The following is a 16,644-nucleotide window of genomic DNA, read 5'->3' as shown; positions in this document are numbered from 1 at the left end:
TTTACAATATTTCCTGAGAAAAGAAATGTAAATCATTTACACAAATTTATCCCCTGAAAATACAGCCTGCTGTTGCCCTTTTGGGACAAAGTCTACTTTAGTTATTTATTAGTATTTATTAGTATTCTTCAACATTTCCCTTCTGGGCATTTTATCCAAAAAGATACAAATGCTAACTCTACAAATCGAACACTGTACAGACAACACTTTTTGCTCCATCTAAATATATTTGTCACTTTGTACAGAAGTTGTAATCTCAGAAAAAGGACACAGCAAGATTCCACAAATGTTAGTCCTTCATAGATGATTGCTCATAAATGAAGGCTATTTTAAAATGCTTTATGCATGAGTGTAACTTCAGACCACTTGACTTCTCTCACAGGAAAAAAACAAATGGTGACAGAGACGAAGTAAGGAATTAGTGTGTCCATAGCATGGACAAAACTGAGGAATTAAAATGTTTAATCATATTGATTTAACATTCCACATTGCATACATGTATTGAGTTATCATAATGTCATCCATAAATGTGCACTAACATTATGACTTAAAAATAACTAAGAAATGGGATGGTTCACTTGTAATTCAGGTAACTATGGATTTACCATTATTCCAGTACATCTTATAAACATTCATTATCCACTTTTTAAAAGTTTGTATTTCACTTCTGCCTTTTTTTACTTCAACTTCTGCCAGCATAAATCCCTGGATACCAGAATACTATCAGCATTACATGTGTATAAGTGTCTGTACGTGTATGAGCAAAATAGAGAGAGTATATAAAATTTATGTCTGGAGATTCCATGCTGGATAGAATTACATGTCATTGATAAATTTTATAAAACATGCATTATACCATCCTGTGTCTGATAAATCCACAGTGTATGGGAAAATCAGAAACAAATGACAATACAGTGGCATAAAAGTAGATTCCTAAAGATAACACTCTTAGGTCCATAGTAACATGATCACAACTGTGCATGCAGCAGGATTTCAAGCACGAACAAGACTTCTTGCTTCTGAGTGTCTAGTAGACCTTAATAGAAAGGCTGACACTCAGCTGATGTTGAGGGATTTAAAGAATCAAAAAGATTTTAGCACTTAGGTGATCAATACATATTTTCTAGTAAATTAATATATAGTGAAGAAGAGAATGAATGAAAGACAACACAAAAGGAAATAATAAATGGCATATGTGATATATTTTTCCCCTTTCCCTTGTTTGATTTCATTGAATCCTTTTCTAAGTACATCACACTGGTTTCTATATAACATATTGATAATGCATCGTCTGAGAGTTTTCAGGACCATAAGTCTCCAATTTACAGATTATATGAACAACAGGAAACCATCTTAGTACATTTCTCATATGAATATTTTTGACAAAAACTTAAATTATATTTCAAAAGTAACTGCAAAACAAAAATCTGATTGTTTCAAAGATAGAGGTAATTCATTATACCTGCTTTGCCTTCTGACCTCTAGGTACTATTGGGGCTTATTTGAAGAGGCGTTGGGTGGATTATTTGTTGCTCCTGATACACAGGGTAGACACTATGGACAGAAAATAAAGCATCTATTCCATGCCTTATATGTTCAGCTAAGGAAACCAGGATGAATCACTTAAGCTCAGAAAGTGGACATATTCTTCTGGGATGGACCATTGATTAACCAAGGTCCCTGAGTACCTTGTGGTGTCTTGCTGGAAGGATTTTTTTTATCATCTTCTGTGATTTGAACAGTATTGCTATTCTATTTACAGAAGAAGGAAAGATGATTCCGAAGAAGAGGGAAAGTGTCAACCATTGAAGGAATCTGAGCAGTGTGACCAGAATGGAGAAACCTAGAGACATAGAAGGATGGAAATCTAATCACTAAACTATCTGCCATAAACCCGCTGGAGGTCATTGCTGATTAGATAATTTGATATGAAATATGCTTGAATAAAAATGGTGAAATAATAAATTAATTCATACTCTCACAACTCTAGATATTAGATACATTGTAATGGAATAAAAAAAAATCTACCAGGTAAGTAAGTATGTGACTCTCCCTTCCCTAGAATGAGGAGTTATTCTACAAGAAAAAAAAATCACATTCTTTGTTTTCATAAGGCTGTAATGATAAGAGAATATATCTGCAAATGTTAAAGAAGATAGAAGGAATAAACATTCCATACCACTTCACCAATAGGTTAGAAGCAGAAATTGAGTGATAGTTTAATTAAATCAATAACAAACAACATCAGGCTTTTACTAGCTTACAGTTTTATGATTCAATTAAGAACTAGAAACTGAATTCATAGATAACCAAGGCAGGTTTGCAATTAGGATTAGTGTAGCCCATCAAGTAGAGTTAAATATTCTAAAATATGTAGTGAGAAAACTTCCAAATGCAATAACACTATTAATGGAGATGTAGTTGAATTTTAGAATCACAATCAAATGTCATTTTGGAAAAGTGAATCTAAATGTGTTTAGAATTGATTTGGTTTACCTCAACTTGGTTGTGAATTGGTTCTCTAATTTATTCTATGTATTTTGCAAATAATTAAACCTTTTTCTAAATTCTTCCAACCTAAAACATTTACTAAATTTTGAAGTCTAGAGGGGAAATTGCAAAAGGATGAGGTAAACATCATTTTTAAATCTGAGTTCAGTTGAATGTCTTATTTAGAGATGGAAAATAAAAAATCATAAAGCCATCTGTCTCAATTAGCACTACTTCAGCAAGTAAATAAAATAAAAATAAGCAAAAAAGTAAACTTTATATGAGGGGAAAATATATACTCAATTGGATTCTATGGATCAACAACAATGATTTATGGTCTATTAAGGTACTTGTTTTACTGTAGGAATGAAGGATCCTACAATTTTGAAATGAGGTTTTAAAGCAGGAAAACTTTAGGTTTATATCAGTGCTTATTTGAAACCAAATAGGATAACATTAACTATATGATAATTAGGCAGTTGTTGATATGAAATAATTAGTAGAGTGCTCAAAATCCCTCTTCTTTTAAATATTGCAGCCTTTTACTAATGCTAAGGTAATTTCTTCTTATCCACAGTTTTATGTTCTTTGGTTTCAGTTACCCAGTGTCAGATGCAGTCTAAAAATATTAAACAGAAAATTCCATAAAGAATCATGTTTTAAATTGTTCATCATTCTGAGAAGCAAGATGGAATCTCACACTGTCCTCTCCATTCCATTGGAGTGTGAATCATCCTTTTATGCAGGGTACTCACACTGTAATTCTACCTTCATGTTAGTCACTTAGTAGCTATCTATGTTATCACATCATCTTTCAAGGTATTATAGCACTTGTGCTCAAGTAACAGTTATTTTGTATGATTATGCCTCCAAACTACAAGTGTAGTGATGCTGGCAATTTGGATATGCAAAGCAGAAGCTATAAATTTCTTTACAGTTTTCCTTTAACTGAACAGGTGATTTTTTTAACTTAATGAAAAAAAGAAGTAAATCATTTGATCTACAGTTAAAATAAATCTTCCATTGATGAAAGTGGAAAAATAAATCTGTGCTAGTTTTTTCTAACCTACCTCCAAGTACAAAAGTTAAGGCCACCATTTGTGATAGTTCTTTGTTAAGATAGAAGAGACATTGGATTTCTCTATGCATGCATGTTTAAGAAAATATAGTGGAGGTAGGGTTTGGTACTAACTGTTTTCAGGCATCCACCAGGGGTCTCATAATGTGCAATAGCATATCTATCCAGAATAATATACTTAGATTATTTCAAATCCAAGTATGGGTGAACATGATGATTTACACTTAAAGTTGTTTTAATTTTGGAAGTCATCAAATAAGCAAGATGAAGTCATAAACCAAATAATGCCAGTGAGTGAATGTTTCAGCACTGCCTGCACTATACCCCACAGAAGTGCACCTGGATTTTGTGATCTTGTTAGGTTTCTGTGCATGTGGATGGTCACAGAACTATGGGCTCACTGCTTCTCCCTTCAGCACACCAACTACAGAAGCAACTCAGCCATTACAATAGCAATTCTACATAGAGTTGTGTTCCCATAACAGAGATTCCCTCTGCAAGATAATCAGATCAGCTTAAAACACATTGAGCTCACAGAAATGATAGCTAACTAAATGAAAAAATTTCCGGTGTGAAGTTGAAGAAGTTCTATGAGTTCTTGAACCTCAAATTCTTCATCTGCACAACAAGGAACTTTAAAAAAGTTGCTGCTGAATTAAATGAGTTGATATTTGGAAAGCAAATGAAGAAGAGCTGGGCTTAGACAGGCATCCTCTGACCATGCATGCACAAGTGGCTGTGACAAGTATCACAGTGATGGTGGTAAAGATTTCTCCTTATAGGGTGGAAAAAATAAATTTGTCTGCATTTTTCTGCATTTCTATCCCTGAAAAGCAAAAAAGAATCTCTGATATTCTAGGAATACTATCTTCAGAGATTATGTTTGAGGTCACACAAATCTCAGGTTTGGGCAATGACTTATGAAGCCCATTATCAAACAGTTCTGTCAGTTACTGACACTGGAGTTTTATGTACCAATAATCAGTGACAACCATTACTACAAAAGTCAAGTCTCCTGTAAAATGTCTTATGCTTCCCTAATGCCATGTTTCTCTTTTGTGACTTTCTTTTTCCTTCAAGCCAATTTCAAATATGCATTTAACTTCATTTCACTTTTATGAAAATATATGATTGAGAGAATAGAATATGCCATGATAAGCCCAAGGCTTAAACTCCCTTAAGACATTTTCAGGTCATATTCTATAATCTCTCCTCCTCCACTCCCTGCGTTGGATTTGAAAAGGCAGCAGCTGAAGAAAAACTTTGCATATTTCAAATTTGGCTGGGAGCCAGCCCTCTCTGCTACTTAGAGGATGCTGTGAGTTGGCAATTTATTTATTCCAGCATAGACACAAGTGTAGCAGTTCTATTGTTCTTGTTGATAGCTAACAGGCTCTAGTATTTATTTGTTTAACTTAGCATGTTCAAATTTTATAAATTGATTTTCTTTCAACAAAACAAATAAAAAACAAAATTCCATAAGGATTTTATCTAATCTTGTGTTTTCAACTTTACCTTTACAATGATGCCTGTCAAACAGACATTTGCATTTCTGTTTTTTCCCAAGGATGAGATATTTATTTTCATTATCAGGTAGAATATATCTAAGGTTACTGTCATCACAGTAATAGTGTAGATAAAAATGGCAATAATAATTATTATCATTAGAAATATGACTATTTACTTATTCACTAACCTACCACTTAGCTGGCACTTATGGTGTCTTTATATGTATTTTCTGATTTACTTCCTGATGAGTATAATTAATGATATTTATTGCTGTCTTAGGTTTCTGAAATGACATTCAGATATATTGAGTCATTCTGGAAATCTACAGGTGGACAATATTTGCACTACCTCTAAATTGATGTTTTACGTCCCATAATCCTCTGTTCCTATTAAAAACATAACATCTGTTGCAATTTATAGTTCCCAGGTTTGAATATGTATTTTATTTTTATATTCCTATCAAGTTTCACCTTTTCTTTCCATCAGCACTTCCCTCATCTTGGGGAAAGTCTTTATTATGTCTATATTATTCATACCCCAAATATTTCTTCATTTATTTTCCCTTTTTACTCTGAAGATTAAAAAGGGGAGGCAACTGGAAGAAGAAGAAGGAGGTATAGGAGGAGGAGGACAAGGAGGACAAGGAGCACACACTCACACACTCACTGATACACAGGGAGCATGTCCACCAATCCTCCAGCCTCAGAGTTGTGTTGGGCTTCTTGCTATCTTCAAGTCACTATGGACTTTCACGGCTCCCTTGCCCTCTGCAGGCATTCCTCCTAGCCAGAGTATCCTTCTTCAGCCCCTTCCTCATTGACAATAACTATGCTGCACCTCAGCTCTATGGTGCTCCTCCATGCAAAAACTCAGCTGTCTGCCCTCTAAAACAAGTTTCGCTTCTTCCCTGGGTTCCACACCCTTGTGACATACCCTTTGTTTCACAGGTCACATGGTACCATCATTTGTCTGCTTATTTACCTATTATGTAGATCAGTGGATGGTACAAATCCAACTTTACATAACATTCTTACATGCATTGAATTAAGAAGAATCACTAGAGAGCTGGATATTCTCCTGACTTTTCTAATTTTCGATTTTGGAAAAATGCTATTAACCGGCATGTGGACTTGGGGTATTAATTCATCACCTTCCTCGGAGCTGAGGTTTGCACGAGATTATTATTCACCTTGCCTTTTAGCTTAAAGTCCCATGATTCTATGAACTAGTAATTTGAAATATTTTCTCAATAGGTCATTATCCAGAGAAAAAGAGTTACATTGAATATTTTTTATCTTAAGAATATATATCTGTGTTCTATCCTGTCATTTACTTTTTGCTTCATCTCTATTATATGCCACCTCTTCCACTTTGCTCTGGGCATTCATTGTAAAATGTTAGGATAGTCACAAAAATGCCGAAAAGAAACACATTTTGCCCGTGGTTAGTAATAAGAATCTATTAGTGCTTTATCATCCTGGTAGACAAGTATACACAGGCAGTGAATGAAATGTTGAGACAGTTCTAGCATTCGCCATCTGGAACAGCTAAGGAAATATTGCATATTTAACTTAATCCACAATACAATAAATCAGCAATCTATGAATCCCTAACATTATTCTAACTCACTATTGGATCCAAATGATTATTTATAAAATACACAAGCATGGCTGATAAATAGAAAACATTTTCTGGTTTGGAAAATGGTCTGGCTAACTTGGAAATATTTAATTTCTGATTTGGGCAATCTTTTAATTCTATTTAACCTTAATATTCCTTAAATTTTCTCAATATTATTATAACGAAGTGGCTATAAGAATATAGTATATATATTTTGAGTTCAGAGGTATAACTGAGAGGCTCAAAATACTGGTACACTTAACATTGCAGAGATTAGCTTTCCCTCATCTAAAAAGCCAGTTCCCTGGCAACTAAGGCAACACAAAGGTGCCGTAGCTGTCATTAGAGACCAGAGTCTTCTCTCAAATTGCTTTGCCAAACTCACCTTGAACTTTCAATTTATAGTCCAAGATGTCTGCTTTGGCTCTCCCTGGCTAATTTGCATTGCTGCCAGTGGGAAAAGAGATAAAAGGAATGTGCTGGAAATAACCCTTAACTTTAAAGTCATCACCCAGTAGTTGCAAAACCACATCCTAATAGCTTGAATTTGCTGGGCATGTGGCTGTACCTTTCCCAAAGGGAAGTAGATAAATGTAGTTAATATAGCCCTGAATCCAACTTGTATTCAGATATTCTATTACCAAAGGAAGAAAGAGATAATGGAGAGTAGATGAGGGTTGTAGCCAAAAGCATGCATCAATAAAACACAAGAATTTCACCACCTGAACAGAGATTGAGTAACATAGATTACATTGCAATTAGCATAAAAATTTCAAATCAAAAGTAAAACATTTTAATGAGCCGTTTTAAAAATATATTTGTAAGCAATATTTTTCAAAGATTATCAAAGTGATTAATAATCACTACAATAGTAGGAATAGAAAAATATTAAAAAATGATTTTTTTATTTTCAATATTGACCAGTGCCTTCCCTCCAGAAAAAATGTAGGAAGATTTAGCCAGGCTGCAGAAACCCATTATGGACATAGCCTGTGGAAGTTCTGTACAGTTCTTTGTGCAGCATTATCAGTGTGAAAAGGCTGGCAAAGTTAAGTTACTTGGCAGGGCCAGGTTTCATGATACACAGAAGTGAATACAAACAGTGATACCACTAATAATGACTCAAGCAGAATACTGAGAATAGGAATATATCACCAAGTTTTTAAATGGAGAAGATTTGAATATAGACTGAATGAGAGACTAGGAAAAGCATATTATTTAATGTGAATATCCATTGTGCTAGCCTGTTTTGTTACTATAATGAAACACCAAATGCAGGCTAACTTTATAAAGAAAAGAGGTTTATTTATCTTAAAGTTTTGGAAGCTGAAAGTGCACACAGCATGGTATAATTTCTGGCTATGATACTCCTTGGTTGTGTCACCTCATGGTGGATGGCAATGGCAGAATTACATGTGGGAAGAACAGATCTCATCTTGAAGCAGGAAGTTAGCCATTTGGGGATGGGGTCAGGTTCAGGATTGCTAACAACTCAGTCTTGGAGAACTCACTCCAGGAGACCAGTATTTCTTGTATAGTCCTCAATGAACTAAGGAACTTCCAGTAGGCCCATATTTTAAAAGTCCCATTGGCTTTTATCTTACCACACAGGAGACCAAGATTCCAACCCAAGAAGCTTTGGGGGACATACTTATACCATAGCAGTCTTTCCCTGACCTCTTTGGTTTATGACAATCACACAATAAAAATGCACTCACTCCAACCCCAATAATCCTAAAGTCATAGCTTTTTCATCATCACTGATAAATCCCTGTTCAAAGTCCCCTTTGAGGATCAAAGTAAATTCCTACATTTTAAGCTGTGGAAAAAAACATTTAAAGTTACATAATATTAAGATGCAATGGCAGAAATGGCCAGTGTACACATTACTCTTTCAAAGGGAAAAATGGGGAATTAGAAAGGAGTGAGTGACCCAAAATGAGATCAAAGCCTGAGCAGATATTAAATCCTCAATCTCCAACTGCCATGTGTGTGAATGTGGTAGTGAGGGATGGGCCTCCAAGACCTTAGGGAGTCCTCTCCCCATGGCTTTTCTGGTCACTGTGATTGCTCACTGAGTCTTCGTCCTGGTGACAGGTGCCTTCCTGGAAAGCTGTAGCATGTGCTCTTCAATCTATCATTTTGGCATCTTCCACTGTAGGTTTATTAACTCAGATACATGAGGCATGACCTTATTGAGGGTTTCTGCAGGCATCCCAACCCTGTGGTAAACCTCTGCTTGGCCTCCCAGGGCCTCCTTTGAAACCTTGGTGGAAGCCAGCATGGTGCCATAACTTCCTCATTCACTGCACTTGCAGAACTAGCAACATACGAATGTCACCAAAGTCTGCCATTGACCCTGGACCTTCTTCAATCATAGCTGTGACCACAGAACACTTTCACATACACACACACACACACACACACACACACACACACACACACACGTAGAATCCCATCCCAAGGTGGCCCTAGAAAGCAGATCTGGGCTCTTCCTGAAATAAGCATCCTGTAGAAGCACCTGAGTCTGACGGAATAAGAGAGCACTTGGGGATTCTAAGAGGCCCTTGGGTTTTTTTTTCCTTTTCTGGATACAATGCAACTATCAACTTCTACCCACACAAATCTCTTCAGCAAGCAGTGCTCCACTGTATCCTTCCTGAACACACGTTTGTCTGCTTCTTCTTGTTGAAATCTTTCTACTCTATTCCCAAGTGTCACTGTAAACCCAATGAAAAGTTGGCAATAATATCCAAGACACAGGCTGAAACCTAATTGATATAGACATTTCTGCCACTGAATAATACAACAAATGAGATGAAAAATTCAGTAGAAAGCTTCAATAGCAGACTCAAATGAGCAAAGAAAGAATAAGCAACCTCAAAAACAAATCATTTAAAGTAACCCAGCCAGAGGAATGGGATGAATGGGACACTATTGAAGGAACACATTAATGTATTTGAGAAAGAGAAAAGAACAGAGGCTTTTTTTGGTGGGGGGTGGGGAGGTGTTACCATGGATTGAATTCAGGGGCACTCAACCTATGAGCGCACCCCCAGCCCTTTTTTATATTTTTATTTAGAGAAGGGTTCTCACTGAGTTGCTAAATCCCTTGCTTTTGATGAGACTGGCTTTGAAATCCTGATGCTCCTACCTCAGCCTCCTGAGCTGTGGGGATTACAAGGGCTTATTTTTTAAAAAATTGAAAATTTCCAATTCTGGAGAGGAAAAGGGACATCCAAATTCATCAAGTCCAAAAGGCCCCAAACAGATATAATGTAAAGAGGGCTACATGAAGACATGTTGCAATTAAATTCCAAAATGTACAGACAAAGAGATAATTTGCCAAGAATTGGGATGAAAGTGATTTGTTACATAAAAAAGAACCATCACAACTCTGTCAACTGATTTTACAACCAGAACTTACAAAGGAGGAAAGATTTGGGTGAATATACAAAGTATTTTTAAAAATTCTACAAGCCACAAATATTATACTTGAAAAAGCTGCTTCTTAAAAGTAAAGGAGAGATGGGGGGGGAAAGTCTATAAATCTAAAATGAGGTAGTTTGTCACCACAAGACCTACTAAAGGAAGTTACTAAAGGACACCAAAGGGTAAAGTGAAAGCATATATAAAAACATATTTTAAAAAGCATATAAAATACAGAATGATATGACTGTGATGGTGATGCACCAATCACTTTTAATTCTTTATAAATTTAAAAGAAAAAGTACTAAGTATAACTATAGAAATTAAGTAAATTCTAATATCAGTAATGGGAGACATGAAGTAAAAATGTAGAATTTATACTAATAATGTTATTATCAACTAAATTTAAATTTTATAAAATTTTGAAACACAAAGAAAAAAGCCCTATAGAAAATACAAAAATCTGAAGAGAAAATAAACTACTTTACAACAAAAATGAACGTTTTAAAAAAGAAGATTGCAAGAAAAGAAGAAAATAATAATTGAAGTACAAAACATACAGAAAAAGTGGCAATTATATCCTTACATGTGAATAATGAAGGGTAACTATATTAAATTCATAAATCAAAAGACATTAAACAATATCAAAATGTATACCATTTATAAATCTAAAAGGTTAGATTTGAGACTATGCATAGACTGAATGTAAAAAGATAGAAAAATGATTTTCTTCACCAATGGCAACAAAATGAGAGAAAGATGGCTATCCTTACAGAAAACAGGGTGGACTTTAAGTCTACAATTGTCATAAGAGACAAAAATACAAGACATGATGCTACAGAGTGAATTTGACTGAAAACTAGCACACTCACCATTGTGTTCCTATTCCCCTGTAGCTACTGTTTCTATAAACACGCATCTAGCCAACATCAGAGCACTTAAAAATATAATGTTAAAATTGACATAGGAGAAGGGAGAAACAGCCACATGGCTTTGTGCTATGCAAGAAAATTTCAGTCAACAACACATGGCATTTACACTGGGGCCTAGGGAGCAATAATGGAGATAAAGAATTCCTATCCCCTGGTACTATCAGAGCCACTGTAACATTGTGAAAAATGTGGCAATTCACTGCAAACAAACCTGCTGTGTCACCAGCCATACACAATACAGCACATATGCTCATACACAGTGCAAACTACTTGATGACTATAATACATGACTGGGCTAGCTTAGGTGTATACCATTAGTCTATATTTATTATTATTTTAAAGGTACTCCTTCTACTTGTAAATTAATTAACCATAAAATAATATGCTGCATAATGCCTGCAGCCATCTGGAACATCTTGTGTTCACACTCTTAATTGCATAATTTTCCCTTATGATTGATTTAATTTTGTGTTTATTTGTTCATCATAGATTCAGTGGCAATAGGAGATATATATATATATATATATATAAAATATCAAATGCACATGGAACCTTGCCCAGTGTAGCTTATGCATTATGCTATACAACAAAGGAACAAACTTAGGAAGACTGAAGTCATTTCAAGTATCTTTTCAAACTACAGTGAAATAAAATCTAGAAATCAGTAACAAAAGAAAAATAAAGAACTTCACATAGAGATGAAAAATTAAACACATACTATTAAACAACAATTGGGCAAAATAACACATCAAAAAATTAGGAAATATCTCTAGATAAATGAAAAGCAAAATGAAATACACAGAAGAACATACTACAGCAAAATAAAAAATAAACGGGAATTGTATCACAACAAACATCTGCATTTACAGAGAAGAAAGATCTCCAATGAGCATTTCACATTACCCTTCAATGAATGAGAAATAGAACAAACTGAATCAAAGGTAGCAGAAGAAAGAATTTGTTCAATATTAGAAGAGAAAAATATGAAATGCAGAACAGAAAAACTGTAAAAAAAATTTACTAAACTAAGATTTGGGTCTTTGAAATTTGAAATACAAAATAAGATCTGGAAATACAAAATAAAAAATAAAACTGAGCTAGAATAACCAAGAAAAGGAGAGAAGATTCATGTAAAGAAAATAAGGAAGACACTCTAAATGATGTTACAAAAATCTAACACATTGTAAGAACAATAATAGTAGCATGCCAAATCACTGAACAATTTAAAATAAATAACACATATGACCTACAAATACTAAATCAAGGAGAAATAGAAATAAAAATGAATAAAATAAATAAAATACATAATATATGAAAGTAATAAATAATAATATTGAATCACTAATAAAAACTAGCTGAAAACTGAAAGTAATAAATAATAATAAATAATAATATTGAATCACTAATAAAAAATTTCCAACAAAGAAAAATTCCAGGTTCAGATGGCTTCACAGGCAAATTTTCCATAACATTAAAGAATAATTAATGCCAATGTTCCTTAAATTCTTACCAAAAACTTCAAAAAGGGGACATTTACAAACTGTCTGTCGCCCTCCAATACAAAAACCAGTCAAAGGCAACACAGGAAAATTAAACTACAGCTCAATATCATTGATAAGAAATACATAAAATACTAGTGATTAAATATTATCAAACAGAATTTGATAACATTTTTAAAGGATTATAGACAATAACCAAGAGAGTCTCACCTATGGGATGCAAAGATGTTTTAATATATGCAAATAAATCAAAGTTACCACATTAACAGAACAAAATTAATATGGTCATCTCAATGGATGCTGAAGTATCACTTGACGAAATTCTATACTTTCATGAAAAACTCAACCATTTGTTGTGAAAGAAACTTAACACTACAAAGGCCTTTTATGAAAAAGGTAGGACTAATTCTCCAATGGAGAAATACTGAAAGATTTTCCTTTAAGGTCTGGAACAATGCAAAGACAGTCAACCTCAACACATCTTAACCTAGTGCTAGTTGTCCTAACCAGAGCAAATTGGTAAGAAAAAGAAATAAGAGACTTGAAAACCTCAAAAGAGAAATAACAATTGTATCATCTTTCAAATTTCATTCCTTTATAGGTAGAAAATCTACCCCCATTCAGAAAAAAAAAAAGAAAAAAACAGTTTCCAGAAATTTTTTGCTAATTTTTCCCAAGATCTTTATATTTTAGTATTAATTTAAATTAAACCTGATTTAAATTATATTTTCACCAATTGATTTCTGTAGTTATGAAAACTCAATAGTTTGTACTTTGACCATGCTGAAAACTTTTTCTTAATTGGAATTTTTCAAATTCATTTGTCTTGATTTTTTATCAGTGACCACATATCTTCAAAAATGAGAGAGTTTCCATTACTGAAATTTTATTTGTTCTCTTTCTTTAACTTCCATTGCTGGGACTCATTAGAACTACAGCATGATGAACAGGAATTTACTGAATTATATGTACATATATATTCATATATTATGTATTTTATTTATTTTTATTCATGTATAATGAGTTTCTCATTATCTAAATGTAAATGTGTATATATAATTAATATACACAGACATATTAAATATCCTGCTCACCCTAATCCTCTTCCAGTTTTTAAATCATTTTTATTTTCTGAGTCTTCTTAGAAATTTGTCTACAATTTTTTCAAATCTTCTCTTCTGTTTTTTAATGTCTGTATATAATTTACTAAAGAAACAATAAACCTTTATTTTCATAAACTTTAACATCCTAATCTCATTTCAAATCATTTCAGTCCAATTTTTCTCACGAAATTCCCCTTTTGAATCTGAGTTCTTTATTGTTTCAGCAGTCTCCAATTTGCTGAATATAATTTCTTTTTTTTTATTGGTTGTTCACAACATTACAAAGCTCTTGACATATCATACTTCGAACAATAGTTTCAAGTGAGTTATGAACTCCCATTTTTACCCCAAATACAGATTGCAGAATCACATAGGTTACACATTCACATTTTTACATAATGCCATACTAGTGACTGATGTATTCTGCTACCTTTCCTATCCTCTACTATCCCCCTCCACCCCATCTTCTCTTTCTATCCCATCTACTGTAATTCATTTCTCTCCTTATTTTCCTTCCAATTCCCCTCACAACCTCTTTTATGTAGTTTTTTTATAACAATGAGGGTCTCTTTCCATTTCCATGCAATTCCACTTTTCTCTCTCTTTCCCTCCCATCTCGTGCCTCTGTTTAATGTCAATCTTTTCTTCCTGCTCTTCCTCCCTACTCTATTCTTAGTTGCTCTCATTATATCAAAGAAGACATTTGGTATTTGTTTTTTAGGGATTGGCTAGCTTCACTGAGCATAATCTGCTCTAATGCCATCAATTTCCCTGCAAATTCCATGATTTTGTCATTTTTTAGTGCTGCGTAATACTCCATAGTGTATAAATGCCACATTTTTTTAATCCATTCATCCATTGAAGGGCATCTTGGTTGGTTCCACAGTCTAGCTATTGTGAATTGTGCTGCTGTGAACAACAATGTGGCAGTATCCCTGTAGTACGCTCTTTTAAGGTCTTCAGGGAATAGACCAAGAAGGGCAATAACTGGGTCAAATGGTGGTTCCATTCCTAGCTTTCCCAGGAATCTCCATACTGCTTTCCAAATTGGCCGAACCAATTTGCAGTCCCACCAGCACAATTTGCTGAATATAATTTCAATCTTTTATTTTCACATTTCTGGAACAAATACCAGGGTTTAGCACATGTGTTTGATTGCCCTCTTCTCGATTCTTTTTCTTCAGTTGTCTTTATTACTTCTCATTTCTTTTTTTCTGTTTCCTACTCTTGTTGCTTTACTAACTGTGTTAGTTTGTCTTGGGAGTCAAGTTTGATACACCTTCTCTTCTCTTTTAATATCTGTTTCCTTGGTTTCATCAACTAGCTCAACAAGAGTAAATACCATATTATCGCCCTTCACATACAAACTTGTATGTCTAGCACAAGTTTCTGTCCCTAACCCAAGTCCTATTCTTCCAACTGCTTAAATAATCTCCTCCACCTACACACACATGCACACACACACACACACACACACACATACACACCCATACATACACACAATCTGAAACAAAATGTATCCAAAGCTGAGCTCTTGACTTTGTCTACATGACCTACCCTTTATTTTATTTGCTTTTTATCTGATGGCAACTCTTTCTATCTAGATTCTTAAGTTCACAATCATGAGCCATACTTTTCCTTGCACCATGACACAAGCATGTTGACTAGTTTCAAAGTATATCAAGATGCAAACCTTTTTCATTATTTCTAGCATGGTTATCTCTGCTGAGGTCCAATGATAATTTATTTCAATCATGCAATGCCATCCCAATGCATGTCACAGTGATACTTCATTTTCTCCTGTGGTTTCTTCACAGTAAAATCTGAATGTGAATGTGTCAAAGTAGTGTTATAAAGGTATATGTCAAATTTTGTTAAAGTCCATGTCAAGAATCTTATTTTCCTCTTACAAAGCTCTGCAACCTGTACCCATTTAACTTCAGGAAAAGCTAGAGAATTTAAAAAGGACCTACATGATCCTCTGTAATAGGTCTTGCTCATTTCACTCCATACTGGTTGTATTAATGCTATTGCTACAGATTTTCAATCATCATACAATAGAGTTCTTCAGAATATCTCCTCAACTTCTAAATTACTTTCAAATGCTTGCTTAATTATTATTTTTGTTTTAGAAATCTTGTGCTACAATCTGACTTAATATTTCATTCTCACCCTACTCCTTGGAAATTTTGATCCTCTAGTTATCCTCTTACCTTTAGATAATTGATGGCTAATTTGCTTTTTTCTATATGGAGAGAATCTTTTCTGCATGACAATAAGTCTTTGAAATATGATAAGCTTTGCTTCATACCTCAGTATGTGGTCAATTTTCAGAAGTGTTCTTTCATGCTTAAAATGTTCTCTGCTGTTGATGAATGGAATTTATAGTTATCTACTAGATCAAATTGGTTAATTGCATTATTAAAGTATTTTGTATCCTTAGTGATTTTTTTCTGCTTAATTTATCAATTACGAAGAGAAGCACATTAAAAATCTCCTGCCCAAATGTTGCATTTGTCCATTTTCCCTGTAATTCTATGCCTTTTAAAATGTATTTTGAAGCTAATATTAGGTACAGGTAGGTAAGTTTCTAGTTCTTATGTCTTTTAATTTGTTGAAGCTTTATCAGGATATGTAGAAATATCCTTTATTTCTAGAAATGTTATTCCCTTTGAGGAGACAGTAATGTTTATTGATGTGAAATCTAATCCCTTTGCCTTCTAGTTTTCTTATTGATCCAGCTAAATGGAAGCACCAGATAGATCCAAGGGAAGTGGGAGTGTTTTTTGACCATAGGTCAAACTTCTGCAAAAGGTTGTCTTCTACAGTTGCATGCTTTCTTTTGACTCCTTTCTCTTTAGGAGAAGTGTTGGTAATGATCCCCATACCCACCAACCACATCGGTAACTGTGAACTTCTTCATACTTCATTGTTACTTTTCCTGAATATCTTTGTAAATTAGTTCATGAATAAGCTGTTCTTCA

The 16,644-nt window shown here is 34.0% G+C and overlaps 1 long non-coding RNA gene across 2 annotated transcripts in view; it reads left to right on the top strand.

Moving 5' to 3' along the window:
• LOC144366528 (uncharacterized) overlaps window positions 1-2,449 on the top strand; it is a 32,173-nt gene extending 29,724 nt beyond the window's left edge. For both annotated transcript variants that reach the window (XR_013425586.1, XR_013425585.1), the window contains exon 3: window positions 1,763-2,449. This is a non-coding gene — a long non-coding RNA (uncharacterized LOC144366528). The remainder of the gene's footprint in view (window positions 1-1,762) is intronic.
• The last annotated feature ends 14,195 nt before the right edge of the window (window positions 2,450-16,644 follow it).

This window comes from Ictidomys tridecemlineatus, chromosome 9, assembly GCF_052094955.1.
Source record: "Ictidomys tridecemlineatus isolate mIctTri1 chromosome 9, mIctTri1.hap1, whole genome shotgun sequence".
Classification (NCBI taxonomy): Eukaryota; Metazoa; Chordata; class Mammalia; order Rodentia; family Sciuridae; genus Ictidomys; species Ictidomys tridecemlineatus.
The sequence above is the reverse complement of the archived record's forward strand: the minus strand, read 5'-3'. Positions and strand labels throughout refer to the sequence as shown.